Source organism: Ruditapes philippinarum, unplaced genomic scaffold (assembly GCF_026571515.1).
Source record: "Ruditapes philippinarum isolate M1 unplaced genomic scaffold, ASM2657151v2 ctg7653_1_1_1_1, whole genome shotgun sequence".
Taxonomy (NCBI): Eukaryota; Metazoa; Mollusca; class Bivalvia; order Venerida; family Veneridae; genus Ruditapes; species Ruditapes philippinarum.
This window is the reverse complement of record NW_026852635.1, coordinates 22,641-38,587: the sequence shown is the minus strand read 5'-3', so window position 1 is coordinate 38,587 and position 15,947 is coordinate 22,641. Positions and strand designations below refer to the sequence as shown.

Here is a 15,947-nt window from a genome sequence, read left to right as displayed (position 1 = left end):
ACATACTAAATCACTCAACTTTTATTCTATGAAATACAAACGATAAATTGTTTTTATCAATATTTGAAATACTAGTACATGTACTTGTGGACATTATAGACCAGTCCACTTTAAAGCTACTATCTCACACATTGTACATAGTTTTGGTGTTGTTTTTTTTTTATAAAATGTCATCACAAGATAAACTTTCACCACAGGCTCGTACATTTATATGGAATTAGATTATTAATTCATGTCTTGTCCGACAAGAAAAACATATGAGTAAAGTTTTTGCAATGTTTAAGATGCTGTTCTTTTAAACGGTCGCAATGTTTTATATTAAATTATACACGAACTTGCAAGTAGATCCATTGGTTGCGGGTAGACCAGATACGCGTTTAATAAGTTTTCTTTTGTCCTGCAATACCTTGCTGCACAATAATTCACAGGGATTATGTCTATAAAAAATAGACGAAAACTTGATAGTCCAGTGGAAGGGTCGCTACACTGGTTTTAAACTGACATTTTATACAGTAACTTGCATCAAGCTGTCCTTCTAGCTACATGTTATGGGGTGTGATAATAGGGATGTCTATGTCTGTGTCAAGTGAAACATGACAACCATAAAAATGTATTATTCCCTATACGTGAATGCACGAAATGTTTCCAGTGTCAGAATGTAGTTTATCGACGAGAGTGCAAAACATTGAAGCTATGTAGCTCGGATGAGGTAATATTTAACTTATAAAGACAGTCATTATTGTTGTTTTATTAAAATCAACAGCCAAATGAATGAAATATATTGCATCTACTTACTAGTGTTTATTCTATTTATTTATTTATTTTTATTATTTTTTAAACAGTTTCACATATATGCCACTTATTGACTTACAGACACATTGCATTTCTTTCATTCTTAGAACAATAATATTTTGGACTGGTAAATTGATTTTAGGTTATTTTCTCCCTAAAAAATCTATCATATTGAACTAGTTAATTGATTTTAGTCCATATCCCCAAATAACAAACAACAATATTTTGGAATGGTAAATTGATTACTGGTCATATCCTTTTCCACAGATTTAATGATTCTTCATTCATTATTCATTATTCATATATTCATTTTTTCATTTGTATTTTAGATCTGTTTTGTGCAACAAGTTGTAACAGCAGATGGGTTTATTTTGTATAATTCAGGATGCAAACCAAAGTAGGTACAGTATTTACACACATTACAATATAAATGCATATTTACATGCTATAGCCATGCATTTTGTTTATATTTCGTGACATTCGTGCAGTAATAAAAATGTGTGAAACCGTTACATTTTTACTGCACAAAGGTGACGAAATTTTTACCTTCTTTGAAACAAAATAAGTCTGGCTTAAATGTGCGTGATTTTGAATTTGCATTAAAACATACATTTATATACATGTTTATGAATTTGCTGTATTTATATAATGGATATTAATGTGTATTGTGTTAAAGTGTCATTCATATGTAGTGCAATAGTCTAAATCACACTTAGAAATAGCACATTAGTCATGTAGTTTATCATGTAAACTCCAGTCAGTCACCTTTATGTTTCGTTTTGTTGAAAGGATGCCTTTAAAACTGGAATGAAGTAACCTGAAATTTAGTTCGAAATATGTCACAATTAAAAAGGGTGAATAAATTAGAAAAAAAACTTCAATGTAAACAATGTTTACAAAATATATTGTTAGAATGAAATTATTGTTAAATGTATAAACTGTTCGTCATAAAGGTTTGTATATGTATGCCTCATGGGCTTTTAAGCCTAATGATTCTGAATGAAATAAAGCTTATCAATGTTTCCTTAATATTAACAAAAAATACTTATCCTCATACACCCTGTTGTTAACTTTGTATGTAATTGTTTTGATTTTTTTATATTATTATTTACAAGCGTCTTCTTTGCGATCTTAAGCTTGACACTAACAGGACTGTAATTCTATGGGATTAATAATATCATGGATATCGTAAGAAAAAAAAAGATGTACATGTATTCATTTTCAAATAAACACATATTCAGTTAGAAAATACATAACATAATTCAAGTTCTCTTTTAAAATATAGTCTCTTTTTTGCATCATCTTATATATAAAGAACAATCTTTTAATTTCAAATTAAAAAAAAATATCCAAAATCAAACTTTTTTCTTCATAGCAGTTAAATGTTTTCTTCTCATTTATTTAAACATGTTATAACATCTACGTAACTAATTGTAAAATCCAGCCCATTCATATATGAGGCTATTTTATTTAGCAATATTCTTGATAACTTCTTCGGGTTAAATGTTCACTTTTAAGAACATTTGTTTTATTTTCTTCTGCAAAGATGAAATAAAATCGCAAGACAATCATAGACTGTCAGTTACTAATGGGATTACTTCAGAGTTGTCCAATCGATTCTGCTCCACTGGTAGGAAGATCAGCAAGTGTTGTAGAACACCGCTCCACTAACATGACAACGTGTGAAGAATGTTGCTCTAGTGACTACTGTAACAGAAATGGATGTGGATCAAACGGTTCAGAAAATATGAGCCGCGCCAGGACAAAACCAACATAATGGCTTTGCGACCAGTATGGATCCAGACCAGCCTGCGCATCCGCGCAGTCTGATCAGGATCCATGCTGTTCGCTATCAGTTTCTCTACATGTTATGCGGTTTGTAGGCGAACAGCATGGATTCTGATCAGACCGCGCGAATGCGCAGGCTGGTCTGGATCCATGCTGGTCGCAAACCCATTGTGTTGGTTTTGTTATGGCGCGGCTCAAATATGTTTATTTTATAAGGTTTCTTCTTGTGACGTTAAGGTAATCATAACTTCCGAAGGATCAACCTTTTTCAAGATTCTTTTCTTTACCTATGACTAAAGCTGTCAAAATTTACCATGCAAGCCATTATTGTATGCACTGGGAGCACCGTTAATGTTGGCATATATTTAGCCACACTTTTTTGCTTTTATACATTTTAAAGGGATGCCATTGAGAGTTATTTTGACATGAAGGTACTGGGAATATATTTTTGGATTTTTTAATATCATTTAATGTAGATCTATACTAGTAACTTGTGTGCAACATTCAGACCATTCTTACAGACAACATCACTTTATTGTTCCAAATTGACATATATATGATTTTGATCTTGAATGTTATCATGAGTACTTTTCAAATATGTTTAACGAATTACATGCGACACAGATTGAAGAAATCGAAAACTTTATAAATAATAATGATTTTAACGTAAATAATCCCACGTTTGAGTCTTTGAATATCCCGATAACCACAGAAGAAGTTCGTGAAGCAATAAGTCGTATGAATCGTAATAAATCCTCATGTCCTGTTGATAATTTACTTAATGAGTATTTTATAGAAACTGCAGACATACTTGCAGGACATCTAACCGACTGTTTTAATAAGATATTTGATTCAGGTCTTTTTCCTAAAGCCTGGTCATATGGTTATATCGTCCCAATTTATAAAAAGGGGGACAAAAATGCTCCCAATAACTACAGAGGAATAACACTTAATAGCAACTTCGGAAAATTGTTCACTAGTGTTTTAACAAAGCGTGTTGAAAATTGGTCAAGTCAATTTAACATATCTTCGGATGCTCAGTTCGGTTTTTGTCACGGTGTGTAACACCGCACTTTGGGGTCAAACGCACTTTGGGGTCCGACCCCAAAGTGCGTTAAACTTCGCACCGCACTTTGGGGTCCAACGCACTTTGGGGTCAAAATCGAGAAATTGACCCCAAAGTGCGTTAATATGCTACATATCAACGCACTTTGGGTTCAAGAGGTCTAAAGGTGTCATCTGAGTTCTGCTTAAATACTGAGTACTGACTTATTTTCTATTTATTTGAAGTGGAGTTCAAGATGGCGGTCAATACTTTTGATGCTTAAGTGATAAAAGTGACATGAAATATATAAAAATTGTGTTCATATAACAAAACTACGGTGGCATAAAAGTGACATTTGCATTGTTTTTGTTTTTAGTTTTGTATACATATTTTATATTAGTGTCTATTTTCAAAGGGCTGTTGATTGGTGATCAGTTATTATTCCATGCATATGCACCATTCAACCCCACCCCCTGAGAATTAAGAATAATGAAACTTAGGTCAATTCCTTAACACATCCAGATAATGTGCAGAACTTATATGCTAGGTGTGCCGGCTCAAGGTCGGGGTCACACCTACAGGTCAAAGGATAAAGACTTGGGTTCCATGTCCGCTCCTTATCTCCGAAACCCCATGAAGGATTTTAAGGCACCTTGTGACAAATGTTAACCACATCGAGACCATGTGCAGAACCTTTCTTTGGGTTACCTCGGACTATATATAAATATATATATTCTAAAAAGTGTTGTTATTTTTTTTGATACCTCCAAAAATGAAAATGTTGGTATTTGCAAATGGTGTACTGTAATTTACATATGGCGAAGTGTTTGAATATGGTGTTTTACAAATGGTGTAATTATCCAAACCTCTACTTTGCAAATGGCGTCATGTAAAAATATGTACGAAAAAAAACAAAATAAAATATGTACATAAAAAACTAAAATAAAATATGTATGCAAACTAAAAAAGAATATGGATGCAAAACTAAAATAAAATATGTATGCAAACTAAAAAAGAATATCACATTGTATGCAAAACTAAATAAAAGTATGTATGCAAAACTAAAGAAAAGTATGTATTCAAAACTAAAAAAATATGAACGACAAACAAACAAAAATATGTACGAAAAACAAAAAATAAGTATCAAAAATAAATACAAATGTCACTTTTATGCCTCCGTTCAAAATACTCTAGTACAGAAATTGTGTATTCATAGAATTAAAAAATGTAAAAGATGCTGCGAAAAATATCCCGTTCTGTCGGTCATTTACTTGATAACTTTTGGTGCCATATTGAGCCCCATTTTAAATATGTTGGGAATGAAATAAAAAGAAGTTAATACTTTTTCCAAAGAACTATAAATATACTCTATTGCAATGTTCTGGTGAAACATCAAGTTTCTCGATCGGACTATAAATAGTGATTTTTACAAATACATTATTAAGCTTATCAACAAACTTAAGGTTTTTTGTAAGCTCCGTAACAACCGTTCGCCAGAGGCTTTTTTATGGGAAATCTTACATACTTCTTTAGAAAGAGCAAACATGAATTTTATAATGTTAAAATAATGGTATCAGAGAAATGTAAGATGCTTGTTACCTGAATAAAGTAGCGATAAATGTGAAATTATTTGTCATAAAAGAAGTCAAAACACTGTGGTATTTGGCTTCCATATAAAATACTAGTTCACTATAACTGTACTCATCATTGCCAAAAAGCAACAGATGAAAAACAAATGGTTCAGGTAATTGGCCAATGTGTATTTTTTTGGATAATATAGAAGAACATCAAAATAAAAAAGCTTTTAAGAAAAACAAATAGAAGCATAATGGGCCTTTAAAACGTTATTTTTAACCCTCGGGGGATCGGTGAGAATTTTACATTATTTTGAAGCTCCGCTCTTAATGTGCGACTACTAAAATAGTTGATATATTTAGTACTGTTTGTACGGACTACTACTTAAAGCCGCATGTACACCTAGTCAAGTTTCTTTTATGTCACGCTAAATAAATGGCTCTTTCAACATATTATCAGGCACATTTTTTACTGAAATGTCTTACTAAGATTTCCCAGAATTTATACCTTTGTCTATGCTAAGACTATCATATTTCTATAAAATGTGTTAATAAAAAACGGGAAAATAATTCATTTAGCTAAAAACAATGGAGTTAATGAAAGGTGTACATTCTTTTAAAATAAATGGAAAATTTGAAAAAAAAATATTTTAAGCTAAGTTATTGATACAAATTCTTTATTAGGTGATTTATTTGGTGAAAGTTCTTTCACTTACTTATCAAGACCATTTAAATCCCAATTGATTCTACTATAATCAGGGCACATGCTTGTGTCTATTTAATACCTTGGTTTTTTGTTTACCATTGGCTTTGACTACAATATATTATTTAAAACAGAATGAACATAAATTTTTCTATGACCCCAAAGTGTGGTCGTTTGCCTGATGTTAAAAAAGGCATATGTACCTGTTTAACGCACTTTGGGGTCGAAATTGGACCCCAAAGTGCGTAACGCACTCTGGGGTTGTACCCCAAAGTACGTAACGCACTTTGGGGTCGGACCCCAAAGTGCGTTTGACCCCAAAGTGCGGTGTTACAACGGTGCAAGTACAGTCGACGCGATTTTCGTTTTAAATTCGTTAATCGAATATTTTTTATCACAAAAGTTACGCCTTTATTGCGCTTTTATAGACCTAAAGAAGGCTTTTGATTCTGTGTACAGGAATGCTTTATGGTTTAAGCTCTGTAAGGTTGGTTTGGATGGAAAAATACTTAGAATATTCAAAGCAATGTACGCTACTGTGAAGTCATGTATAAAACATTGTAACACAGCCAAATATTTTGTTAAACTTTTTAAACAAAGGATGATTGACTGCTTTTTGCAAAAACTTTCTAGCGATATTTCAAACAGTCCATTGTTAAGTAATATATATGTACATTTGCATAACTCATTTGAAATGGCAAACTACCTGAAAATTCTCCATAACAGAACTTATAGAAATTGCATAGCAAGATTAAGATTATCGTCACATAAACTTCGGATTGAAACAGGTAGATATGGTGCTAATAGATTACCCCGAGAGGAACGCATATGTCAGCTTTGTGATAGTAATGAAATAGAAGATGAATTCCATTTTATATGTGTTTGTAATAGTTACTCTAATATACGTTCTCTTTACATTAAGCAATACTACTACAGAAGACCAAGTATGTTCAAATTGATTGAATTATTAAGTACTGAAAAGAAGTCTGAATTAATAGGTTTAGGTAAATATTTGTATTATGCTACAAAACATCGAATTGAACTACTAAATGCTCTGTAAATCAATGTATAAATTTGTCTCGTTGTATTTAAAAATGATATTGTTTATTTCTTGAAATTACTTGATAATGTGTCTAGTATGAAACATTGTTAAATGGAATCTTATCACAGCATATGATTAAGTTTAAAATCCATTTTATTTTATATCTTTAGGAATGTAAACGCTTTATAATAGATAAGCTCACTTTAGTACTAAATGGTGTTAACGTTCATTCTCCAAAAATATGTAAATTGAAAATTTGTGCTATAACTTTGTTCATGTACCATGATATTGTGTTTGATTGAACTATATAAATGTGTGTAATATGACTATGTACTGAATGTATACGTCAATACATTATCTATCTATCTATCTATCTATCTATCTATCTATCTATCTATCTATCTGTCTATCTGTCTACACATTTTATTATTTGTAACTTGATAAAGTTATCAAAATCATATATATGTTTAATATTGTTTTGTTTTCAGATATCACAATAAATAAATATCAACGCGATTCTTCAATGACTTTGTAATTTTCTTCTTAGTTCATGTACATTTTGACCCCCACCACCACACAATAAGTTTGTTGTTTGTATTTGCAACCAGTAAAGTTATATCAAATATGAATGAACTGAATTAAAGTAGATATACTTGTTGATGATATAGATCTAGTAGAAGTATAATATATTTGCCCGTAAACATAAATTTTTATCACATTAGATTCGATTTTCATTGTTTTATCTTCAGAAATACCTTTCTCCAAACGAGGATCGTATTGCTTTACGTGTGACGTCCTAAATCCCAAAACCGACTGTAATGACGTTGACATCTGTGCCGCTGACGAAGTAAATATTCATAACGGCTTTTTATATTTTGTATATATTTTGTGGGTTAGATTTCAGTGTCTAATAGAAAATGTCCTGCTTAAAAAATATATATATATAAACTTTGACTGGGAAACAAATATTTTTCCCTCCTTTAATTATGGCTTATGTATGTTAAATGCCTCTAGCACTGAATGTGAAATTTTTTGCAATAAAAGTAGCAAAATATAAACAAAGTAGCATTATGACTTCCATACAAAATACTAGATCACTATTTCTGTACTAGTTGCCAAAAAACAACACCAAAAGATCGCTCAGGTAATTGGCCTATTAGTAAATGTTTGGAAACTATAACAAGACCCCAAAAATAAAAAGATTTAGAAAAACACAAACAGAAGCTTTCCATGGGCATAATGGGCCTTTAAATGTTTATTATTAGATGCACTTTGCACATGATAAATAATATAATGTTTCAGATGTGTGTGTTATATGCACCACCCGAGTTCAGTGGTCTTCCAGAAACAATCTATAGAGGTCGTTGTGAAACAAAAACGGTAAGCTTATAATTGTATTCCTCTTTCAAAAATGTTAAATCAATAAATAGAGGATATTCATGTCACAGGGTGAGAAAAATGTGCAACCTGATCGGGATTGAACCCGAGACCTTCGGAATACCGTTCCGCGGCTCTACCGACTGAGCTATCCGGCCACTTACACATTTTCTCCCCTAAATATTGAACAGTTCTGAACCGTGACATATTACCCTGGTCTTCGAATTTCACAGAGTTACTAGCAATGTGAATTAAACTCTGGGCTACATTAAGTCACTGTCCCCCGTTGGGCGCCAAATTTTAACAGGGTAAGAAAAAGGTACAGCCTGACCGGGACTCAAACCGAAACCCCCGGAATACCGCACCGCGGCTCTACCGACTGAGCTATCCGGCCAGTTACACATCTTCTCCCCTAAATAGTGAACAGTTCTGAACCGTGACATTCAAGTTTGTTTCTATAAGTACAGGATTTGTTTTCATCGAGTGGTATGTAAATACATATTTCATGAGTGGCGGTAGCCAAGAGTGAAATGTGATAATTTTCATACCACAATATGATACTAAACGAGAGCATGCAAGTGTGTATAATTTATGTGAATAATGCTGAACGGTTTCTTTTAAAGGACACTGATATAACTTATAACATTTAAAAGTCCCAAAACATTTTGAGAAGCATGCGCGTTTTCAAAGTGACATTAATTTTCATGAAATATGGGGGAAAACTTGAGAAAAGTTTTATGTAAACAGATCTAAAATTGTATAATATGCTAGCTATGGATTTGGTAAACTACGAGGTTTGGTCTAGATATGAGTATATATTTTTTCAGGGCTGTTTTACACTTGGCCAACAATGACAACTGTTTGACAATGTGTTGCGACACGGATTTCTGCAATGATAGGTGTGAAACTCCTACAAATACCACCGTTGCTACAACGCCAGCCACAACTAGCCAAACGTCTGCGCCATCTACAAAAGGTCTGTACAATTAGAGATACGTCTTACAATGTTAAATATTTCAACAACCTATTTCCGAAATTGCATTATTTATGTAACTATGAAGAATGTCAAGCAAGAATGTCTTCCTAGCCGATAGATGAGTAAAAGCCTTTCATAATTTAATATTTGAACGATATGTTTATAAATCGACGCGTCTGATGTTCTTCTGCCATTTTACATTTTGTTATGAACATGATTTAACATAAAAACGTGCACAGCTTTATCTTAGCAACTTCAACTCACGGGCATTGCAATACCAGTGACGGCTTCGAGTATGTACACAATGTGCATGCGAAAATGTGTGTCTATTTTGTACAAAATCACAGTCACAAAACATGGGATGATGCAAGACACAGATGTCAAATAATAAACTCAGAACTTGTCGTCCTGGACACACACGCAAAAGCTGCTCTCATCAGGAAATACATTATAAAACATACTCGTATGTTGTTTTTTGTATAAAAACTAAAATTTATTAAATTTCATGGTTTTGGGAGCGGTCGTGCATGAATTAACCGTTGGCTCATATAATATTCTACCATGCGTTTGCTTTCATTAAAAGAAGCTTTAAAATGGTATCTTTGTAGTATATGTTAGTATATGTTATGTGCACGCACTTCCATAAACGCATGATAAACAATATACGAACATTTGAAAATGTTATATAGAAGTTGGCTTTAAATAATTGAGGAATTCGATAAAGTTTTTGAAATATGACCAATTCATTCTCTTTGCCAACCTCTTAACGTTAAATTGCATTGTATTTTAAGAGACTGTTGTTCATAAAATTATACACTTGCTGACAATATACTCTCTTTTTCTAAAAATAACTTTATTATTCATTTTCTTAATTATTCGTATCATGATTTATTATTTTGAAAGATATTTCTATATCTTATTACAACATATTACTCTACCAAACGTTGTGTATAATTTTACGACACATTGAGATCTATGGCGTATACACATTTCAGGCTTGGCATTATACCTGTTAAGTCCTTTTTCATTTTGATGTATTTATTTACATGACACTAATTAAGATACTTGATGTCATCTTTTTAGGACTCCACACTGATATGTATTGCGTTGGTGCCAGAGACTTCAATAATCATGACCATTTCTCTTGGGTAAATGGCAATTCAGTACATGTCAATACAAATGACTGGGATAACCATCAGCCGGACACTACTGGACATGGACATGACAAAGACTGTGTGTGCATACATCGGGGTGATGACCATTCGTACACATGGCATAACAAGGAATGCAATGAAAAGGGATTTTTTATATGTGAACGAAAATAAATATTAACATAACTTAATTAAATACTTCATGTTGTCTTAGTAAACCAGTTGTTTTCTTAATAATGTATTTGAAAAATGTATATTTACGAGGGTTGTTGTAATAAGTCGGGGACAACAACGTTTAAATTCAAAATACTGAACGGACTTTTAAGTTGTTCTTTTACACTGATATCTAATACGCTTTTAATGTTAATGTAAAAATGCAGCATGATGTCTTAATGTGATTACACAGAACAAATTGAAAGACTACCTGATACCATTATGCGGCCCATAATAACATTATGTCAGTTTTTCTCCTTTTTAAATGTATCACCTCTGTGTAGGGTACACATTTAATGTCAAGTCAGACAGTACTAAAATGTGTTCTTCTTTCATAACAAATGTTTACCTATATATATATATATATATATATGTTCAACATGCTGTCCGGTTAGAACCATCACCTCGGTGTAATGCGTATCTGTAAACTAAAATGTAAGTTGATGATTGTATCATAGTTTGGGCCCGATTGGGGACATTTCTGTTGAAAATGTGTCAGGGTTAAATCGTATAAATATACATGCACAGTGCGTTAACTGGAGTGCAGGTATTAGTTACCCACACTCCAGAGCATGCCCATTGATTGGCTCATTTTTGCTGGAATTTACTTATTGTGACTGCAGAGAAAGGAAAAGCGATAGAAATATCATATTCAGATGCTCGTTCATTGGTTACTTTTTTCTGGGGTTTCATATTGTGACAACAGGGAACGTGTTTTCATGTTCGACTATGATACAAAATAACACTCGGCAATCTGGTTAATACTCGGGGACTACGTCCCCTCGTGCTCTTCCTAGTACTTATTTTTATAAATAAATGAGTAAGCGGTCTCATACAGCAAACAAACTATCGCGCATTGCCTGTCAAAAGCCATGCTGTGTAATACCAATACCGTCTTTATATATGTACTTTTTTGGCTTTATACTTAAGAGAAACTTTTACTAAATGTGATAGCATATTGTTACGAGCCAGGCGTAACGAGAAAGAAAAGCCAGCAACAAACTTGTAACAATAACAAATTTATTACAGAAAAATTATTACAGAAAAATTAAATAACATTTTATGTTTACAAATACCTGAAGTCCAAATAAAAAATGAAATCTCAAATGTCTAGTCTGATCATGGAATGATCCCTTTTTGAATATCACAGTCATATCCAAGTTTAATCCAAGAGAACTTTAGAATAAATTCCCACAATTAAATCCACAAGAATAATTTAATATATTTAAAATCCAAGCTCAAATAAATTTCTTAATATTCAAGTTGAATGATACTTCTTTAAATGTATTCATGACTTAAAAGGTAACTGATGCCTTAAACGATAAAGGTCATGAATAATGTCCCCTATATATATAAAGCTAAGAAGTTTCCAGAATAGTCTTCCATGTTCTACAGTAATCATAATCTAGCAACTTCAACAATAAAGAACATTCCGGAAATTTCTATCTAAATATAATGCATGAATCATAATCTAGAATTTTCTACAACAGTTAAGAAAGTTCTAGTACATACATGTAGTTTATGTTCTAAAAATAGAACAGTGATAATACTATATACATGTAATATGTTGCATACATAACAATATTTCATGACATTTATCATGACAGCTTATTAATTGTACCGTGCAATATTTTTCTAAATTAAGCACGCACTTGCTTTAGGATAATGACCTTGTACTTTTATTTAATCCTACAAACTGCATTTTTCTTTTTATTACTTATTATTTATTTTATTTACGTTATGTTTTTAATGTCATGTAAATCGTTTCCCGTTTTGAAATTGCCACATAATACTATCGCGTGCGCACGTGAAAATATGTATCGAATGACCAAGTAATACCAATGAAAAATATTGTCCTCATTATGCCATCGTAATTCTGATGATGGAGAGAATGATCAATTTTAGAAATTAAGATCCTAGATCGATGAGTATGATAATTTTAGGTGTTTTTTTTTTCTTTTCATTCATTATCCTTACTTTTAAATAAAGTTGTAAATATTGAATTGAGATATTTGTACTGTTCTGTTCTCCCATCAAAGTTAACTTAGTGATACTTTACAATTAATTTGTTGAACATTAGCACACAACAAAAGATTATTATATTTTTATCGATTTCAAAAGCAAATATATGTTGAGTTTTAAGGGACAAAATTGGGGCGTTTTCTTACATGAAGGGACTGGAAATATTGTTTTCGAGATTTGGTTTTCATTTGATGTGGTAGAGACCAATATAATTTGAGTGCAAAATTACCAGTCATTTTCTCACTCCGTTAGTCCGTTTCTCCCGTTTTATCTGTTCACGTATTTTTTCATTTCTTTCTTTCTTTTTCAATATTTGCATAATGACTCAAAACCATATAGACCTTTAAACGAATCCAGTTGAAAATCGTAAAGAAAGTAAATATTTTTAATTTAATTCTGATATTTCTACTTCATCATTTGCATGTTATGTTCACTTTAAGTGCACCGGCTGATCAATGAAGAAATAAAAAAAATATGATTTTTCCATGTTTTTTTTTTAAACTTCATTAAAGGCCCTGTAAAGAATATATAAGTAATACAACATCATTTATCTCTAAAACGAATGAATATAATAACGAGTATAATAACTCATTTTTCAAATTTTGATATACGAGGTTATAAGCTTCATTCTGTACTTTATGTAACTGTTTTTGTGCGTATGAATTATGAAACTGGCAATCAAGATATCCCATAATTTTTGTTATTCTATATTTGAATATGTTTGTTTAATAAATAGCAAATCGTGCTGAAATTTTAAGTAAACTGTCTTTCAACATCAGTGACAAGTTTGATAGTGTATTGTCGCCGAGGAAAACTGAAACAGTATGTAAAAGTGCAAATGATAATATGACTAAAAAGACATAAAGAACACCATTATATTTTCACTTTTATTAAAACAGTATACTGCAGTATTACAAAATGACCTTTACAACACCAAGGATAAATATGAAAAAGGGAAATCTAAATATGATGTTGAAGAATTGTTTGAAATGAAATAAAAATTCATAAAATCGTCACCAATAAACGGGTACAGATTGAGTTTTTTCGGGTTGAAAAAGCAAACAAAATGTCTTTACGATGTCAAACAATTACATTTGATATCGTTACAAATAATATGGAAAAAGTTGAGACACATAACCCGACATCAAATCATTCTTTACTCAACTGCAAATCCTGGATGAAAATATTCATTTTTTAAACATGCTCATGCAAACAAAAATACTATGCAATTGCCAACAACATGTTCGATTTACTTGTCAATTGTATGCAAATTATGTTTTCTTTTTTCTCTTTTCGTTGTGGTGGCACAGATATGTTTGCATGTATTGAACTTACAATCGCGACGATTAATTTTGCGAAACAGGCAAATCTGTGTGTGTGGTTTCTATAACTTGTTGTTGTCGATTTTGATTTATTTTACAAATAAAAAAAACTAAGATGAATAAACAATAAAAACATCTTTATTATCGCATTTTGTCCAGTTTATTACTTCCAACATGAGCATCATTACTATGGAGGGCGATCATTGCCTTAACATGTTTTCTTAACTCTTGGAAAAAATTTAAAGTTTGATCACCAATATTTAAATCTTTAACAGTGTATTTTCCAAACTATGGAGGGCGATCATTGACACAAAGTTCCAGACATGTAATGTGTTCCTTTTGGAAACTACTTTTGAAAATGCGAACATGTATGTCTAGCATTTTTTATTGCATTCGTGCACAGCAAATGATATGCCTCTTAATCCAATTTTTTAATTGAAGGCACCCGCTTTTAAATAACACGTTTACATGTTAATCTTAACAACTGACCTAACATGGAGAACAACAACACATTTACAAGTTCGTATCTACCATTGCATATAATACATAAGCATGTTTACACACTTGTAGATATATATCTGTACCTGAAAAACACAAATGAAATGTAAAACTCGAATGCAGAAAATATAATTTAATAAAACGTGTTCCAGTCGTAGAACTACAACAGTACGTTTACACAGTTACATGTTTAAAATGACAAAAGTAGATTCACAAAGTTAGACGATTCTAAGTCATGCATGACGCCCCGCCTCTCTCTGAGTATTTGCGATCTTCTATCACGGAAATGTACGGACAGGTATAATACCCGTTGCCTCTCTCCTATTTCTCAGTAAAGTGAAGGAAAACACGGCGTCCATTCTAACTTTTTTATTTCTATAAAAAGTCCAATATTATTGGTATCAAATGAAAGATTACTCCATAAGCTTTCTATGAGTGCCTCGGAAATAAAAATGAATTAAATAGATGTATGGAATTTGAAAATAACACTCTCGAATTGGTAAGAAAAACACGGCGTTCCCTCCAAACATTTTTTTAATTTCGTAATATATTTTGATAATTTTGGATTGAAATAAAAGTGTGCTTCATACGATTTATGATATATAATGCCTAAAAATAAAAATGAATTAAATCAAACTGAATTAACTTTCGTTAAAAAGTTTATCATGTTACTTTTTGTACAATAGAGAAAATAAGAATCCCTAAAGAATGCTCAAAACGACAAAATTGAGAATGTTGCAGGCCCGGTTTGATTGAGCCTTCTCATGGACGTTAATGGAAAGAGCAAGTTATCGTCCACGCCCCCTAGCACCGGCTTAAGCAAAATTCAACATGAACTGGTACAATTTTGAAACATCCGCAGATGTGTTAATATGGCGATTATCATGGAACCTTCAATGTGACACGTAAGTGCCATACCATGAAAAACGGCATATGATCCCCAAGTAAGAAAAACACACTCTGAAATTCAGTAAGAAAAAAACATGGCGCCCCCTACTTACTTTTTTTTTATTTCTTGGTCAATTTTGATAATAAACAAGATCACCAAGGAAAGGTGGCGGAAAATTACATAAGAATTGCAGATTCGGTTTGATTGAGTCTGCACATGAGGGATAATGAACAAGTGCAACATCCCTCACGCCCCCTAGCACCGGCTTGAACGGTACTCAATTCTCAACACTTAATAGCGCTGGCATCAATGATCCCGAAGGACCAGAAAAACACTGAAGGGAAGTACGGGGCAACTTTTTACAACTGCCACACGGCACTTGGCACCTGCTGTTGTGAAGTATTAAAATCTGGAAACAAAATGATCCCTCGGAAGCATTAATCACTAAAAATTACATAAGAATTGCAGACTCGGTTTGATTGAGTCTGTACATGAGGGATAATGAACAAGTGCAAAAAGTTTTTATTCATACTGAAAATACCGTATTAAAGATTG

The 15,947-nt window shown here is 32.2% G+C and overlaps 1 long non-coding RNA gene across 2 annotated transcripts; it reads left to right on the top strand.

Annotated features, from left to right (window-relative positions):
• Positions 1 to 574: 574 nt before the first annotated feature.
• Positions 575 to 10,861, top strand: LOC132719551 (uncharacterized). Of its 2 annotated transcripts, XR_009624243.1 has the most exons (7): positions 575 to 709; positions 1,122 to 1,193; positions 2,396 to 2,528; positions 7,694 to 7,791; positions 8,247 to 8,324; positions 9,149 to 9,760; positions 10,381 to 10,861. It is a non-coding gene; the product is annotated as an uncharacterized LOC132719551 (long non-coding RNA). The 2 variants fall into 2 exon arrangements; XR_009624247.1 differs by lacking the exon at positions 2,396 to 2,528 and having other exon boundaries at positions 1,122 to 1,189; positions 10,381 to 10,860.
• The last annotated feature ends 5,086 nt before the right edge of the window (positions 10,862 to 15,947 follow it).